The sequence below is a fragment of the Felis catus genome, chromosome A1, assembly GCF_018350175.1.
Source record: "Felis catus isolate Fca126 chromosome A1, F.catus_Fca126_mat1.0, whole genome shotgun sequence".
Taxonomy (NCBI): Eukaryota; Metazoa; Chordata; class Mammalia; order Carnivora; family Felidae; genus Felis; species Felis catus.
In genome coordinates this window covers 160,093,495-160,108,772 of record NC_058368.1, presented here as the reverse complement: position 1 = coordinate 160,108,772, position 15,278 = coordinate 160,093,495, and the positions used below count along the sequence as shown (strand labels likewise).

Genomic DNA, 15,278 nt, shown 5'->3' with positions numbered 1-15,278 from the left:
ATATATATATATATATATATATATATATATATATATGTATATGTATATATATATATGTATATGTATATATATATATATATATATATATATATATATATATATATATACACATACATACACAACGGAGTATTACTCAGCAATCAAAAAGAATGAAATCTTGCCATTTGCAACTATGTGGATGGAACTGGAGGGCATTTTGATCAGCGAAATTAGTCAGCCAGAGAAAGACAAATATCATATGACTTCACTCATATGAGAACTTTAAGATACAAAACAGATGAACATAAGGGATGGGAAACAAAAATAATATAATAACAGGGAGGGGGACAAAACATAAGAGACTCTTAAATATGGAGAACAAACAGAGGGTTACTGGAAGGGTTGTGGGAGGGCGGATAGACTAAATGGGTAAGGGGCATTAAGGAATTTACTCCTGAAATCATTGTTGCCCTATATGATAACTACCTTGAATGTAAATTTAAAAATAAATAAAAATAAATAAATAAATAAGTAAATAAATAAATAAATAATTTTTTAAAAAGGTAAAAAAAAAAAAAAAAGATATCAGTCCAGGTTGCTTCATCTAAAGGCTTGTCTGAGGCTAGAAAATCTACCTCCAGAATTGCTTACTCATGTCTACTGGATGGAGACCTCGGCTCCTCACCTATGGACCTCACCTATTATTGTGAATCCTCACAACACACCAGCTGGCTTTCCCAGATTGAGTGGTCCAAAAGAGCAGGCAGAAGCCACATATCCTTTCTAACTCAGTCTCAAAAGACATACTCAATCATTTCTACAGTATCCTGTTGGTTACCTAGGCCAGACTTTTCCAGTGTGGGGGGAGAACACATAAGGACATGAATGCCAGGGGGCTAAAAATCACTGAGAACACCCAGCTCCTCCAGTGTCCTAGATAGTCCTGGTATTCCCAGATAGCCTAGATGTAGGCAGAAAAATATCTCTGCCAAAGGCCTGTTCTATCTCCTTCCTCCCACAGCTTCTATGATCCTCTGTGTGATCTTTGCTCCTCACTCTCAGCTCCTTCAACTGTACTCACATAGTCTGCTGCTTCTTGTTTAGTTCCTTTATGCTCCATTGTTAAATTGTTCCAGAGATTTCATTGCTGAGGGCAAAAGAGAAGGGGGGAAAAATTCTTCACTGAGGTCAGTCTTAGATTCTCACTATAAAGTTTATTTATTTATTCTGAGGGAGAGGGAGAAAGTGAGTCAGGGAGCAGCAGAGGGAGAGGGAGAGAGAATCCCAAGCAGACTCTGCACCATCAGCATGGAGCCCAATGTGGGGCTCGAACTCATGAACCATGAGATCATGACCTGAGCTGAAGTTGGACACTTAGAACCAACTGAGCCACCCAGGCACCCCTAAATTCTCAGTATAAAGTCATTAGCTTCTTCATAGTATTAAGATTAACACCTTTAGGTATAGTTCTTTCCCTTTATTATGCTAAAGATATCTGGCTCTTTCTTGAGTCAAAAACCCTGTTTTCTTGTACTCCGTATGAAAGTATGAGTCAGGTTCCAGGTAGGACAGGGGAGAGAATGTAGGATGAGGAAAGGGATAGAAAACAAAAACCACATTACCATGCAATAATTGCAATCCATAAATTATTTTTAAATTATTCCTTTGGCATACATCTCATCTAATAAAGTATAAGTTTCCCAAATGCAGACAGTATGTACCTGTTCACTACTTTAATCCCAGTACCTGCCTCAGTGTGTGGCACATACAAGATACTCTAATAATCACTTAGTATAAAATAGGCAGCCACCTCAATATATTATTTAAGAGACTAAAATGTGTCTTCTCATGATAATCTAAGTAAAGATTCATAAATCTCTCTTAAAATAGAATTGCATGATCTGAGACAAAATATATTAAATAATGGTAATATACTGACCTCTTAATTAACCAGTGTATCTATGCATTTCTTGGTACGTATTTATAGTGCATCATAACTCAAGAGTAAATCCCAACCTTGTCATCCACAAAATCATTTATTGAGTGCCTATTCTATAAATGAAATCCTTCCATGGTTGGTCAATAAATAAATTTATACCTGTTGGCAGAATTTATTGCCAGATCACTGATGAATTTAAATATTTCTTATGTTAGGTATACCACAATGGAATGATTTGCCAAAGATGCTGCTTTGATTTAAACCTACGGCTCAATACAGAGACATCATCTGTGATGGATTCAAGGCCCCCAGTGTGCCAGGCATTTGGAACCCTGGAATCTACAGTGTCACATTCCAGTGTTATACAGTATCGGCCAGTGTTCAAGAATAGAGGCCTCTGTGCTGCTATTCTCAGGACACCTTTTGTGATGCTCCATCCAACCAGAAAGAGAGGAGATACACCACCAGAAATAGAACAGTTTGAGAGAGGGAGGGGATAGATCAGACTGGGCCCTAACCACAAATACCTGACACTCACCAGATAATTCAAAAAGGTTTTATTTTATTTCTTTAAGTTTATTTACTTATTTTGAGATAGAGAGAGAGAAAGAGCGAGAACAAGTGGGGGAGGGGCAGAGAGAGAGGGAGAGAGAATCCCAAGCAGGCTCCGAGCCTCAATGTGGGAATCAAACCCATGAACCATGAGATCCTGACTTGAGTCAAAATCAAGAGTCTGATGCTTAACTGACTGAGCCACCCAGGCAAGCAAGGAGGATTTACTTTAAAAGGAATGAGCTTTGAAGATATGGTGGGATGCAGACAAGCCTTACGAGAAAGCACAAGTCCCTAGGACTTGGACTGGCAGAGTGGCCTGCCAGCCTTAGAAGAGGGACAGCTTTCTGACATCCCACCGGAGAAACCTGATGACAGCCCCCTGGAAGGACCTACAACCTTTCACAACCAGTCTCATCCTTCCTGCTTCTACCAATCTCCTACCAGGAGACAGAGGGGAAGGTACCCCAAATACCCAAGACAGGATTTTATTCCTTTATGAATCCTTAATGTGGAACAGTACCTGCCAGAGATGAGTCCTTACGAAATGTTTTGTGTGACATGAGCCCATCGTCCCCTGGCCCCACTCCTCATGCTATGATGTCTGGCAGGTCACTTCAGCTCCTGGATGCTCAACCTCCCACCCCTAACATGAGAAGCATAATTATATGAGGGATTCTTTCCAGAGAAAAAAAAGGAGATAATATGCTGTGAACTATGCATCTCTACACAAATACAAGTCACAGGAGAGCTCTGAAGGAATGCTGTCTCCAAGTCAATAATACAAAAATGTTATCACCTTAGGATCATTTTAACAGTGAAGAGACAGTGCTGACCTCCTCCTCTAAATTATTCTATTCAATAAAATAGGTCATCTAAGGCAGATAAATCTATATTTATTTCTACATTACTCAGCAATTCTAATTTTATCTTTAAATTTATTTTTTAATGTTTATTTTTGAGAAAGAGACAGAATCTGAGCAGCGGAGGGGTAGAGACAGAGAGGGAGACACAGAATCCAAGGGAGACTCCAGGCTCTGAGCTGTTAGCACAGAGCCCAACATGGGGCTCAAACTCGGGAATGGTGAGATCATAACCTGAGCCGAAGTTGGATGCTTAACCGACCGAACCACCCAGGCGCCCCTAATTTTTTTCTTTAAAAGAAAAATATCAGTCTTACAAAAGGAAAATACAAGTTTTTTTTTAATTATTAGTTTGGGGGCACCTGGGGGGCTCAGTCGGTTAAGCATCCAACTCTTGATTTCAGCTCAGGTCATGATCTCACAGTTTGTGGGATTGAGTCCTGTGTGGAGCTCTGCACTGATAGTGCAAAACCTACTTGGGATTCTTTCTCTCTGCCCCTCGCGCATGTATCCTCCCTTTCTCAAAAAAAATAAATAAACTTTAAAAATAATTATTATTTTAGACTTTACCAAGTCTGTGTAAAGAGAGAAGTGACTTTTCCAGTACAGTAGCCAATAGTCACATGTGGCTATTTAAAGTTAAATTTTAATGAGCTAAAATGAAATATAATTAAAAATGCAGTTCCTCAGCCACACTCATCACGTTTCAAGTGCTCAACAGCGACAGGGCATCTTCACAAAAAGCTCTACTTGACACTGCTAAGCATAGATGGTTGACCTTTTGAGGTTCTTCCATAATTCTGAAACTCACATGACTGAAACTAAACATGACCATGCTTTGATTAGGTCCTTCTGACTGTGTTTGAGGTATGATCACAACATTAGACTCAAACTATTAATAATGGCTATCAACATGAAATATTCGGTTTTTTAGAAAGGAGGCTAGCATTGCTATAGAAGCTGCCATTTGGTGATATTCAACAAGAATGATGTAAAGTTTAACTACATGGAATTACAGAAAGCTACTCTGAGTTTGTGGTTTCTCTCTGCTCATACAGCAGAGGTTCTGTAATGAAAATAATGATATTTTTCAAAGTGAAATCACTTATCTGCATCTGTGTTAAAATAAACAATACAAGCAAACACAGTTCCAGGCATTCAGGGCACAAATATGTTGGAATTTAATTTGCTGCCTCATTCAGCCTTTGTTATAGCACAAGGTATGACCAAGATACTTACAGCGGCATGTGAAATACGATGTTCTTTGTTGACTAAATTTTGGCTACAGCCAAGAAAAACTGATAAATATCCTACAATCTAAAGAGGTCCTCAGGGCAGAGCCAAAGGGATCGCATAACCATCACACTCAGTGCCCAACTTAGGGAGAAAGTTGTAGACTCATTGGAGAGGAGTCTTTGAAATGAATTCAAGGAAGAGAGTGCTATGGTGTCCCCCTTAACCCTGCAGTGTGGGAGGAGGGAGTGGTGTGCTAGCCAGGAAAACAACTCACATAAAAGCAGCCCTGAGAGAATCATTCAAAGAGATTAAGTTTCTCTCCAGGAGATAGTTCACTGCTCAGGTAGAAGCTTGGTCAGTGGCAAAAATGTTGGGGAACTTTCATGAGAGTATTTGAGAAAGCACTAACATCTATCTCTAGGTGTTTGGAGGCATACATAAAGTTACAGACTGGGACCAGACCCTGGACCCTAAAGGAACCTATAGGCAGAAAGGGGCTAGGACAGCCCATGATGGCCAGGCAAAGAGGGAAACCAGCAGAAGGAATGGCCTGCACTTCCGACAATCAGCTGGGCCCGGATGCACAACTTTTCCCATGTTCAATCTTCCCAATGGTCACTCTTAGCTGCCTGCCCAGGCACAACACCCTCAGGAGTCTAGTGCTAGGGCAGGAGTCAGGCCAGGGATTGCAAAGTGTCAGCCAGCAAGTAGATTGAAAGCATCAGAAAAGTGCAGTGCAGAGATCTCTGTGGAGGGCAGGGAGGACAGAGAGCCTACCCAATCATCCGGAGGAGAACCTGCCTGCCAAGATAGAGAGTCCCAGAACACAGTCCCAGAAGGAAGACAGATACAAAGCACCAATAAACCCAGCAGGAATACCCGGGACAACTAACAATTACTGAGTAAATACTTTATATAAATTAACATATATAATCCTTACAACCACAAATCATTATTAAAATCAAGTTATTAAAGTAAAATCATTCATAGGTAAAGAAACTATAGAGTCATAACCAAGGTCACAAAACCAGTGGGTAGTAGAGGATCTAACCCCAGTATCGAACTCCACAGTCCATGTTCCTAACCACGGTACTTTATTGCCTCCTTTTTTTTACCCCTTAACTGCTCATCACATTCCCCCACATGGATGCTGGAAGAGCCAGGTGCAGAATAGTGAGGGGAGAAGAAGTGGAAGAGGATTTGAAGTAATTTGATTTAAAGAACAGCTAACAAGTCCCCCTCCCTACCCACATAACTGGTTCCTAAAACAGGGTCAGGGCTGAAACTAAAAGGGAAAAAACTTTACGCTGGAAGCAAGATTAAAATGTTGCTTTAGAACAGACTTTCTAATACCTGTTAGTGACTGAGAATCTACAAGATCTGTTTAAAATGCTATCAAATACTACAATAGGGAAAGCCTAAAAGTCAGGTGTGACACATGGCGATAGAAGAACAAAGCTATTACCTGATCATATACAACTAAATCCAGAGCAGTCAATAAATGTTTCATTTTTATAGCTATTTTTAATAGTGTGAAACTGACAACATCGTGCTGAGAGCCTTGCCATGCAGATCAATAGATAAACTCATTGGTGAGGCCAAGATTAATTTTAGTCATAAGTTTATCAAAATATAACTCTGAAAGGACATTGATAAGTCATCTATCTATTAGCCATTCAACAGACTGTGTTAAATCTAAACCAATAAATGAGAAACCATTGGGTGCACAGCATAAAAGAAATAGAAAGCAAAATTGACTAACTGCCATAGAAATGTTCAAAGAGTAATTGAAGATTAATGATGACTGAATAACACAAAAGAATAAACTAATAGAATATTTATTTGTGTGTTTTCTAAAAAATCCACAAGTTCAAAATTTGCAACTTCAAAAATTGTTTTTCCTCATCAATTAAGTCATCCTTTCACTTCAAAACTGGCAGTAAGATAAGAGACTTTAAAAAAGTCAAAGTAGGAGCGCCTCGGTGGCTCAGTCAGTTAAGCAGCTGATTCTTGATTTTGGCTCAGGTCATGATCCCAGGGTGATGAGCCTGAGCCCTAGCACAGAGCCTGCTTGGGATCCTCTCTCTCCTTCTCTCTCTCTGTCCCTCCCCTGCTCACACACAAGCTCGCTCTCTCTCTCAAAATAAATAAACTTAAAAAAAAAAAGTCAAACTAAATAAAGTTGTGAGATAAATGGGAACACATTCTAACTTCCAGAAAACCATACCAACTTAGAAGAGACTGAAATAAGTTGGACAAAGAACCTTTCCTTTTCTTTCACCTCCAGATATAGATCATTCTTGAAAATTAAACAGATTTCCCAAACAAGACTTCCATTCCAGCAAGTTATACATTTTAACTCTTTTAGCAGTTATTGAGGGGGAAAAAAAAGCCTGTGAAAAACATATGGATATTTTGGACCAAACTATTTTTACATGAAAACCTACTCATTATGGTGAGTCATGGGGAAAAAAAAAATCTTTTATCAGTGTTTTTGGTTGAGAAAATGACTTTCATAAAATATTTCACATATAAAAGTGGTCTTGAGGGGTGCCTGGGTAGCTGAGTCAGTTGAGCATCTAACTTCAGCTCAGGTCATGATCTCATGGTTCGTGAGTTCGAGCCCTGTGTTGGGCTCTGTGCTGACATCTCAGAGCCTGGAGCCTGCTTTGGATTCTGTGTCTCCTTCTCTCTCTGCCCCACTCCTGTTTGCACTCTCTCTCTCTGTCTCTGAAAAATGAATAAACGTTAAAAAATTTTTTTTAATAAAAAAATTTTAAAACAGTGGTCTTGAGAAAGAAACCTTGTTAGAAAACCTAAATTATCGAAAGAGTGTTTAAAGTTGACAAATTTTAGAGGAGGTAATCTCTAAATGAGGAAAAGAAGCATAAGTACCAGAAATACTTTCAAGGAGCTGAAACCCTAAACAGTGGCTTGCTCTGGGGTTTGTAATTGTGCTCACAGAAGGCACAATGTAATAGCTACCTCATTTGCTTCCTTCCTGGCCTATTGTAATTTTCAAATGTTATGCACTTTCCCAAAATTAATTTTATCACAAGCATCCCATTTTTAACTAAGGACAAAATTTAAAAGCAGCTAATTCTAGCTTTTTGACCTTACAGCCTTAAATGCATAAGCTATTCCTTTAGAAATTCTGATTTGTAATTGATCTTGGGTGAACCTTTGATACTACTATTTTTAAATACTCTCCCTTGGACGAGAACCACTGCTCTGGCCTATTTGTATATGCAGATGGGGCGCATCATTCCTTTACTAAAAACACTTTCAATCCAAACCAAAGAAATAGATAGATGTAATCCTCCAGTTAAATCTACAAGCAGAGTCAGCCTCATATGTTCAACATTCCTATAATTTGCAACTATCTGTGTCCTGCATTCACTGTAGTTCTCCCACCACAATCCATATCTTAATTGTGAATCGAAATTTTCATAGATAAATCTTAAATGGAACTTAAAAACTGTTTTGTAAATGATAAAATATATTTGGTGCCCAAACACTAGGCACTTACTGAGCCTTTGTTAAAACTAAAATTAGGACACTCTTTTTACTTCAAATGACAGTCATTACAAATGTATCCAGTATTCACTGGAGTGATGCTTTTTGTAACAACATTTGTATTCACATGAATTCATATCTATTTCCTTGGATATTCCATGTTACTTTGCCATTGGTTAAAAATTAGTTGATGACTCTTCAGTTGCCCTTTGAGACAGGAGACTTGTCCTCACCACTTTCAGAGGAACTCTGGTTGTATAAACCAGTGTCTCGTCTCATTGGCCAACTAAGCCAATCATTATTTCAATTGGGTTTTCACTTGATGAGAGAATCAGGAGAAAGCTCATTCTCCAATTATAATATGACATGTAAAACTGCATGATAATGGCTAAGAGAGAAATGGAAACTAAGTAGGAAAAATCATTTTCCATTTTTTAAATATAAGGGTGGCTTTCCAATCAGTAAGTCCATTCAGCCTTTTATTCAAGTGCTGATGTTAAAATTAAATATCAGTGTTGACCCTTTTTATTCAAAAAGAATAACACTTATTGTTTAACCAGCATTCACTTTACCACTGATGCATTTTTTTATTCCCATGGTAAATGTGTAAGGCAGAGCATCCCTCTTTTAGAGACCTTCACCTTTAAGGCTCAGAAATATTTAATTACTTTTTTCAGTGTCAAACAGCAAAATTATGGCAAGGCAAGTCTTTATTCTTAAATTCCCAACTCATGCTTCATCCCTAACATAAATGTCAATATAAATGAGTCAAATGCAGGATATTACTCTCAGTAATTGATCAAGCAACAAGTATTTGTTTGCCTAGTACTATATCACCAGGCCCCATAAGGATGCAAAAGAGTAATAAAGCATGACCTCATGGAATTTACAATTTGGTCAAGTCTAGCTAGATTAACTATCTAAGTTCCGTTAGTGTTAAATTTTAAAGTCTGAGTTTTTTCAAGTTAGCATTTTCAATAACACAACGTCAATGTAACCAGACAAACAAGACAATGTAACCAGACAAACAAGAATATGAGTATTATTACAGAACTAATGATCTTATTGCTTCAACAAATAAAAAGCATGAGAAAGAAAGAAAGAAAGAAAGAAAGAAAGAAAGAAAGAAAGAAAGAAAGAAAGAGAGAAAGAGAGAGAAAGAAAGAAAGAAAGGGAGAGAAGCCAATAGATTAAAGACTTAGGAAAAATGGCTACCCAATTTAACATATGGGTGTTGTTTAGATACTAATTTGAATAAACTTGCTGGAGGAATGTGAACACTGACTAGTTAATGACAGTGAGGAATCCTGCACTACTTTGTGGAGTTATAATGATATTCTAACTGCATGTTTAAAATGCTCTTCAACTTTTAGAAATAAAATTAAAAGGTTAGCAACCAGTTAACAATAGCTAGTATTTACTGGACATCTTGTATGTTCCAAGGACTATGCTCAGTATATTATATATATTATCTTGTTTAAAACTTATAACACTCAACATCGGGTCCCATTTTAAAGATGAAAACTGAGATTCAGATTCCTTAAGGGAAATATGCAAAATCATAGAACTAGCAAATGTCTGAGCTAATGTTTGAAGCCGGTATGATTATAAAACTCATGCTGTATATACTCTACCTGTAGTTAATTGTGGAGGTTTTGTTTGTTTGTTTCTCTGGTTTTTGTTGTTTTTTATCTACTGCAGCACTCTAAACTATGCTTTTAAAGGTAGACGAAATAAAGAAATTTCGTGACTTTTTTTCTGAAACCTGAACAATCAAGACTTTTACTGCTGCTGAGTACGTAAGAAATGTCTCACAAAGAGCAACCCAGATTTTCTTTTGATTGTCATGGTAAGGAATTTGAGGAATTTCTTAGGGGAGGCAGAAACATTGTTCCTCTCCCAAATTGGTTCTATAAATTCAGCAAGTGAGTGAACACATTCAAAAACAAGGGATATAGCAGAACCAGCATTTAAATCACTCCAGCTTCAAAATGCTTTGTGCTCTCTAAATCCTTTTGATCATTAAGCCAGCAATAAGTAGATGTCTGAGTTAGAACATTTTGAGGAATATTTTCCAGAAAGTTTGTAAGGAATACTGGAATAAATTTTCTCCAGTGATTTATTTTAAGGCAGAGGAGTCACTGTCCCAAGGAGATAGCCTATTGTCATTAGTATATTGACTCCTTTACAAGGTCTTAGAAAATAATTGGATGTGGTAAAACTTGAGGGGTAGAGAGATAGGATTGCAGAGATAATTCTTACAGATACAGAACCTGTAATGTCTCTCAAATGAACATATTTGCCCTAATATCACTACTATACTGGAGAGTGGTATGAATAGCACTAATGTATTTTTAAAATTTGGAAGGAAAAAAAGGATTAATGCCCGATCTCCCATCTGTCCTCTTCCAGACATTTGTAACAGAGCATATTACAAATTCAGCATATGCAATACTCTGTGTTTGCAAAATATGAGTAAGAAAAGGCTAAGTAATGAAAGAGCTAGCAGAAGTGCACTATAGTCACATGGTGGTCCCAGGTGCTAGCTCTTATGTCTCTAGCAAAAGGGAATCTGCAGATAAAAGAAAGTATTTCTCTTTGAATTTTCTCCAGTCATTTAAATTTTAGATCTGTTACCAAAGATTCACAGAAATTTAGAATGGGAGATGATTTTAGAAATCATATAGTTGAACTCTTATGTTCCATATAGAGAAAGTAAACCCAGAGATGGTCAAATAATTTGCCTAAGGTAACACAATAAAGTTGGTAAAGAAAAGAACTGGGACTAGAGATAACACTTCTTTAGCAATTTGGGAGCAAGTGACTGCCTGGGTATGCTGAGAAATTATACTTTAATCTTCAGAGTCACAGTGTACGTTTTAGCTAAATCTTGCTTTATGAAATAAACTATGTTCTATGGGATAAAGGAATTAAAAAATTTCTCTATGTCATGACAACAACCCACTTTTGGAAAATATTTTTCTTCATTTCAAAGTGAAAACATTAGTGACACTTATAGAAAATATTTAGAAACAACTATAAAGAAGTGATAGTTTCCTTAAAAAGTGACACACGTTAAACCATAGCCATCTTATAAAGAATGGCAAGCATTGGACAGTGTATGCGCTTTAAAGTATTGTTTCACCAGGAAAAATCTTTAAGGAAATCCTATAATTTAACATTTCTGAATAATACTGGATTGTTCCTCCGAATGTCTCTATGGTGTTTTGAATATTTTAATCTCTAGCTGGATTCAGAATTCCGAAGGTATGTTAAATTTCATATGATCTAATATAAAAATTCATAAATCATATCATGAGACAGTCAACACCAAAAGAGGGGTTGAGTATAATGTTGTAAGTAAAGTTACACCAAGAAGCAAAGGTCAATTAAGGTATATTTTTCCCATCTCCAACTTTAGTCTTTGAACTTAATAGAGAAAATTTTTATTAAAAAGATATAATTTATCAAGGCTTATAAAAATATCAAGCTATGTGTGTGTGTGTGTGTGTGTATACATATATACATATGTGTGTGTATATACATATATACGTGTGTGTGTATATATATATATATACATATATACATATATATTTGTATTAAAGACATTGAATAGATCAAGTAATATTTCACATTACTAAGGCATTCATATCAGTAGGAGATGCATGTGGCAGATAGCAAAACAGCAGCAAACCTGAAGGGGTTAAATATTCTGAAATCAAGAGGAATGAAAGTATAATAGATATGAATAAGGTCACTTCAAAAACATAAAGGAATAGTCAGGAGGGCCTCCTTCTGGCAAAATTTAAGACAATTTAAGATCAAAAAAATAATAGTGCTGATAGATTTTATGCACTGAAAAAAAAATTCATGATCCATAATATTAAAGAGAAGAAGAGAGAGAGAAATTGAGAAAAAGAGGAAATAAAGCTAGTTTCACAAACTATTAACAACTGATAAATCTAAGTATGAGATACGCAAGAATTTACTGTACTATTAACTTTACTATAATTTTGAAAATTTTCAAAACAAAATGCTGTGGAAAATACCATTTCCCCCTCTTCCTCCCTCCCCAATATACATAACAGGAGGAAATAAGTAAAGAATAAGATCAGACATCTTTGGGTAGAGAATGAAAATTCAAATAAAGTGGACTCATATAAAAACTCAGAGGTGATAGGATTAAATGATTAGGTTATGGTCGTAATTGGGAAGCTTAAACCCAATCAATTTTGGAGCATTCACCTTAAAAAAAGAAAAGAAAAGAAAAAGAAAAGAAAAGAAAAGAAAAGAAAAGAAAAGAAAAGAAAAGAAAAGAAGAAAAGAAAAGAAAAGAAAAGAAAAGAAAAGAAAAGAAAAGAAAAGAAAAGAAAAGAAAAGAAAAGAAAAGAAAAGAAAAGAAAAGAAAAGAAAAGAAAAGAAAAGAAAAGAAAAGAAAACTGGGCGCCTGGGTGGCTCAGTCGGTTAAGCAGCCAACTTCGGCTCAGGTCATGATCTCACATCTCGTGAGTTCGAGCCCCGCGTCCGGCTCTGTGGTGACAGCTCAGAGCCTGGAGCCTGCTTCAGATTCGTGTCTCCCTCTCTCTGTGCCTCCCCCACTCACACTGTGTGTCTTTCTATCTCAAAAATAAATAAACATTTAAAAAATTTTTTTAAAAAAGAACTTATCAATAAGAATGAAACAGTGTGCTTGTTAAATATAAAAGGGAAATTTGAAAGACATTTTAATTGGTTCTGGGTTTCTAGCACTCTGCAGGACAGAGAGGTCCGACAACCATAGAACTTAGTGTTAATTTGACAGTTAAACCACCATCATGTATCAAGTACCAGCCATAGCAACATAAGCTATTTAAATAATCTCATTTCCTGCTCATGAACACTTTGCTGTAGATTTTGGTTGGGGAAAAGGAAAGAAAGATCCACGTTGAGTAGTCAATAATGTCTGTTCTTTAGCAGATATATTTCTCCTTACATTCTGATTGACACATTAGTCTGATCCAGTTTTAGTGAGTGTACGTGATTAAATATATCTAAGTGATTAGGAGAAATTGTGTTTCTGAGTATTTAGATATGTGAACACGAAAAAGAGAACCTGAGGTAGATAAGGGAATATTTTCTTCAAGTAGTGCTTTTATTTTACTTGTGAAGTGAAGTTGAGTAATAATATCTGTAATGTTGGAGGGTGAGATACAGATCTTCTTTTAATGTTATAAACTCCTTTAGGAAAGGCAAAAGGACTTTGATATCCTTTCCTATAGAAGAAAATCTAGAATCTCAGTCAAGAGAAGAAATCTCAACAAGATGATTTTTGCAACCCTCATCTGTATCACTTCAGATTTTTATTTCCCACAGAAATGAATGAGTTGAAATTAATTCATTCAACAAATATTTGTTCAGTTTCTATTACATGAGAGGCTTCACTCTGGGGATTCAGCACTGAGACCTGCTCTCATAGAGGTTTTGTCATATTTTCTGTAATTTATTTTTTTTATTTTTTTAATGTTTTATTTATTTTTAAGACAGAGAGAGACAGAGCATGAGTGGGAATGGTGCAGAAAGAGAGGGAGACACAGAATCCAAAGCAGGCTCCAGGCTTTGAGCTATCCGCACAGAGCCCGACGTGGGGCTCGAACCCATGAACCATGAGATCATGACCTGAGCCAAAGTCAGACGCTTAACTGACTGAGCCACCTGGGTGCCCCATATTTTCTGTAATTAAAAAAAAAAAAAATCTTAAACATGGAAAGCAAGGTAATTTTCTTCCACAGAGGCCCTTATCTCTGAAACCACACAAAATTTCACATGTTACATTGGCCTAACTAGTGTAACATATTATTTCAGTGTTCGGTGCAACACCAGAAGACAAACTATTGGAATCTTATAATGAGAAATCTAGGTACTGTCAAATCTAAGTCAGTCTTACAATTAACTAAAATTTTCAAATGGTGATTTCCTGCCTGATGTGCTATCTTTGGTATTTATCCTTTAACAAATACTGGACGTATAAATTGTTTCTGACACTGCCTGCAAGAGAGTTCCATGATCTGCTCAGATACCCAAGAAGAGTATCAGTGATGGCAGAATGGAAGTAACAGGACATCAGCATTGGAACATGAGCAATTTGTGGAATCCACTCAGCACCAAATAAATGTTACAAATGAAATAACCAAAACACAAAATAAATCATGAAACACCATGGGAATACCTGGCAGGAAAAGATTACAGTAAACAAACCAATTAGATCCTTAAAAGGAAATATAATGAAGAGAATAAGAGCAGTGAATTACTATATTTTCAGATACTAAAGGAATTTTACATAAAAACAACAAATAAATAGAAAATGCAATATACCATAATAATTGTTCCCAGGTGGCCATTTTGGCACAAACCCAATGGGAATTATATATAATATATAAATTTAGCAGAATATGCATACATATATTAGCAGAATCTGCATTAGAAAGTGGCCATGTTGTACAGGGCTGATTAGAGTTCTGGAGCCAGATATCTGCTTAGTAAATTACCTCCAAATTTTAGAGGCAAAGGAAAAAAATCAACATTTATTCCACCTTTCCAGAAAGAATTGCCATCTACAATAATTAAGTAGCCCTACTTGAAGAGAGAAGGCCTACTTGTCAGAAGAAAGGTAGCAAATAACTGTGAAATAAATGATAGAATTATAAATGTAACTACTTAGCAAGCCCTAATGAGATCATTGATGCAGCCAAGACTTATCATTTGGTGTTAAAAGGATTAGGCAAATGGCTGTTGGTAACCTGGAACTTTACCTAGTTCCAGCCAAAAAAATTTGGTCACAAGCTGGGAAACAAAACAATAGAAGAATCAGACTTTTGGGGTGCCTCGATGGCTCAGTGGGTTCAGCGTCCAACTCTTGGTTTCGACCTAGGTCATGATCTCATGGTTCGTGGGTTTGAGCCCTGCTACTGGATTCTGCTAACAGCACAGAGCCTGCTTGGGACTCTCTCTCCGTCTGTCTGTCTGTCTGTCTGTCTCTCTCTCTCTCTCTCTCTCTCTCTGCCCCTCCCTGGCTCCTTTCTCTGTCTCTCTCAAAATAAATAAACTCAAAAAAAAAAGAAGAAAAAGAAGAAGGAGGAGGAGGAGGAGGAGGAGAATCAGACTTTCAAAACCCTTCATTTTAGTGCCAAATTTAGTATCACCTTTGGTGGAAGTAC

General features: G+C 36.8%; 1 long non-coding RNA gene across 6 annotated transcripts in view; it reads right to left on the bottom strand.

Moving 5' to 3' along the window:
- Positions 1–561: 561 nt before the first annotated feature.
- Positions 562–15,278, bottom strand: part of LOC109502465 — a 99,321-nt gene continuing 84,604 nt past the window's right edge. For all 6 annotated transcript variants that reach the window (XR_006583392.1, XR_006583385.1, XR_006583390.1 and 3 more), the window contains one exon: positions 562–1,126. This is a non-coding gene — a long non-coding RNA (uncharacterized LOC109502465). The remainder of the gene's footprint in view (positions 1,127–15,278) is intronic.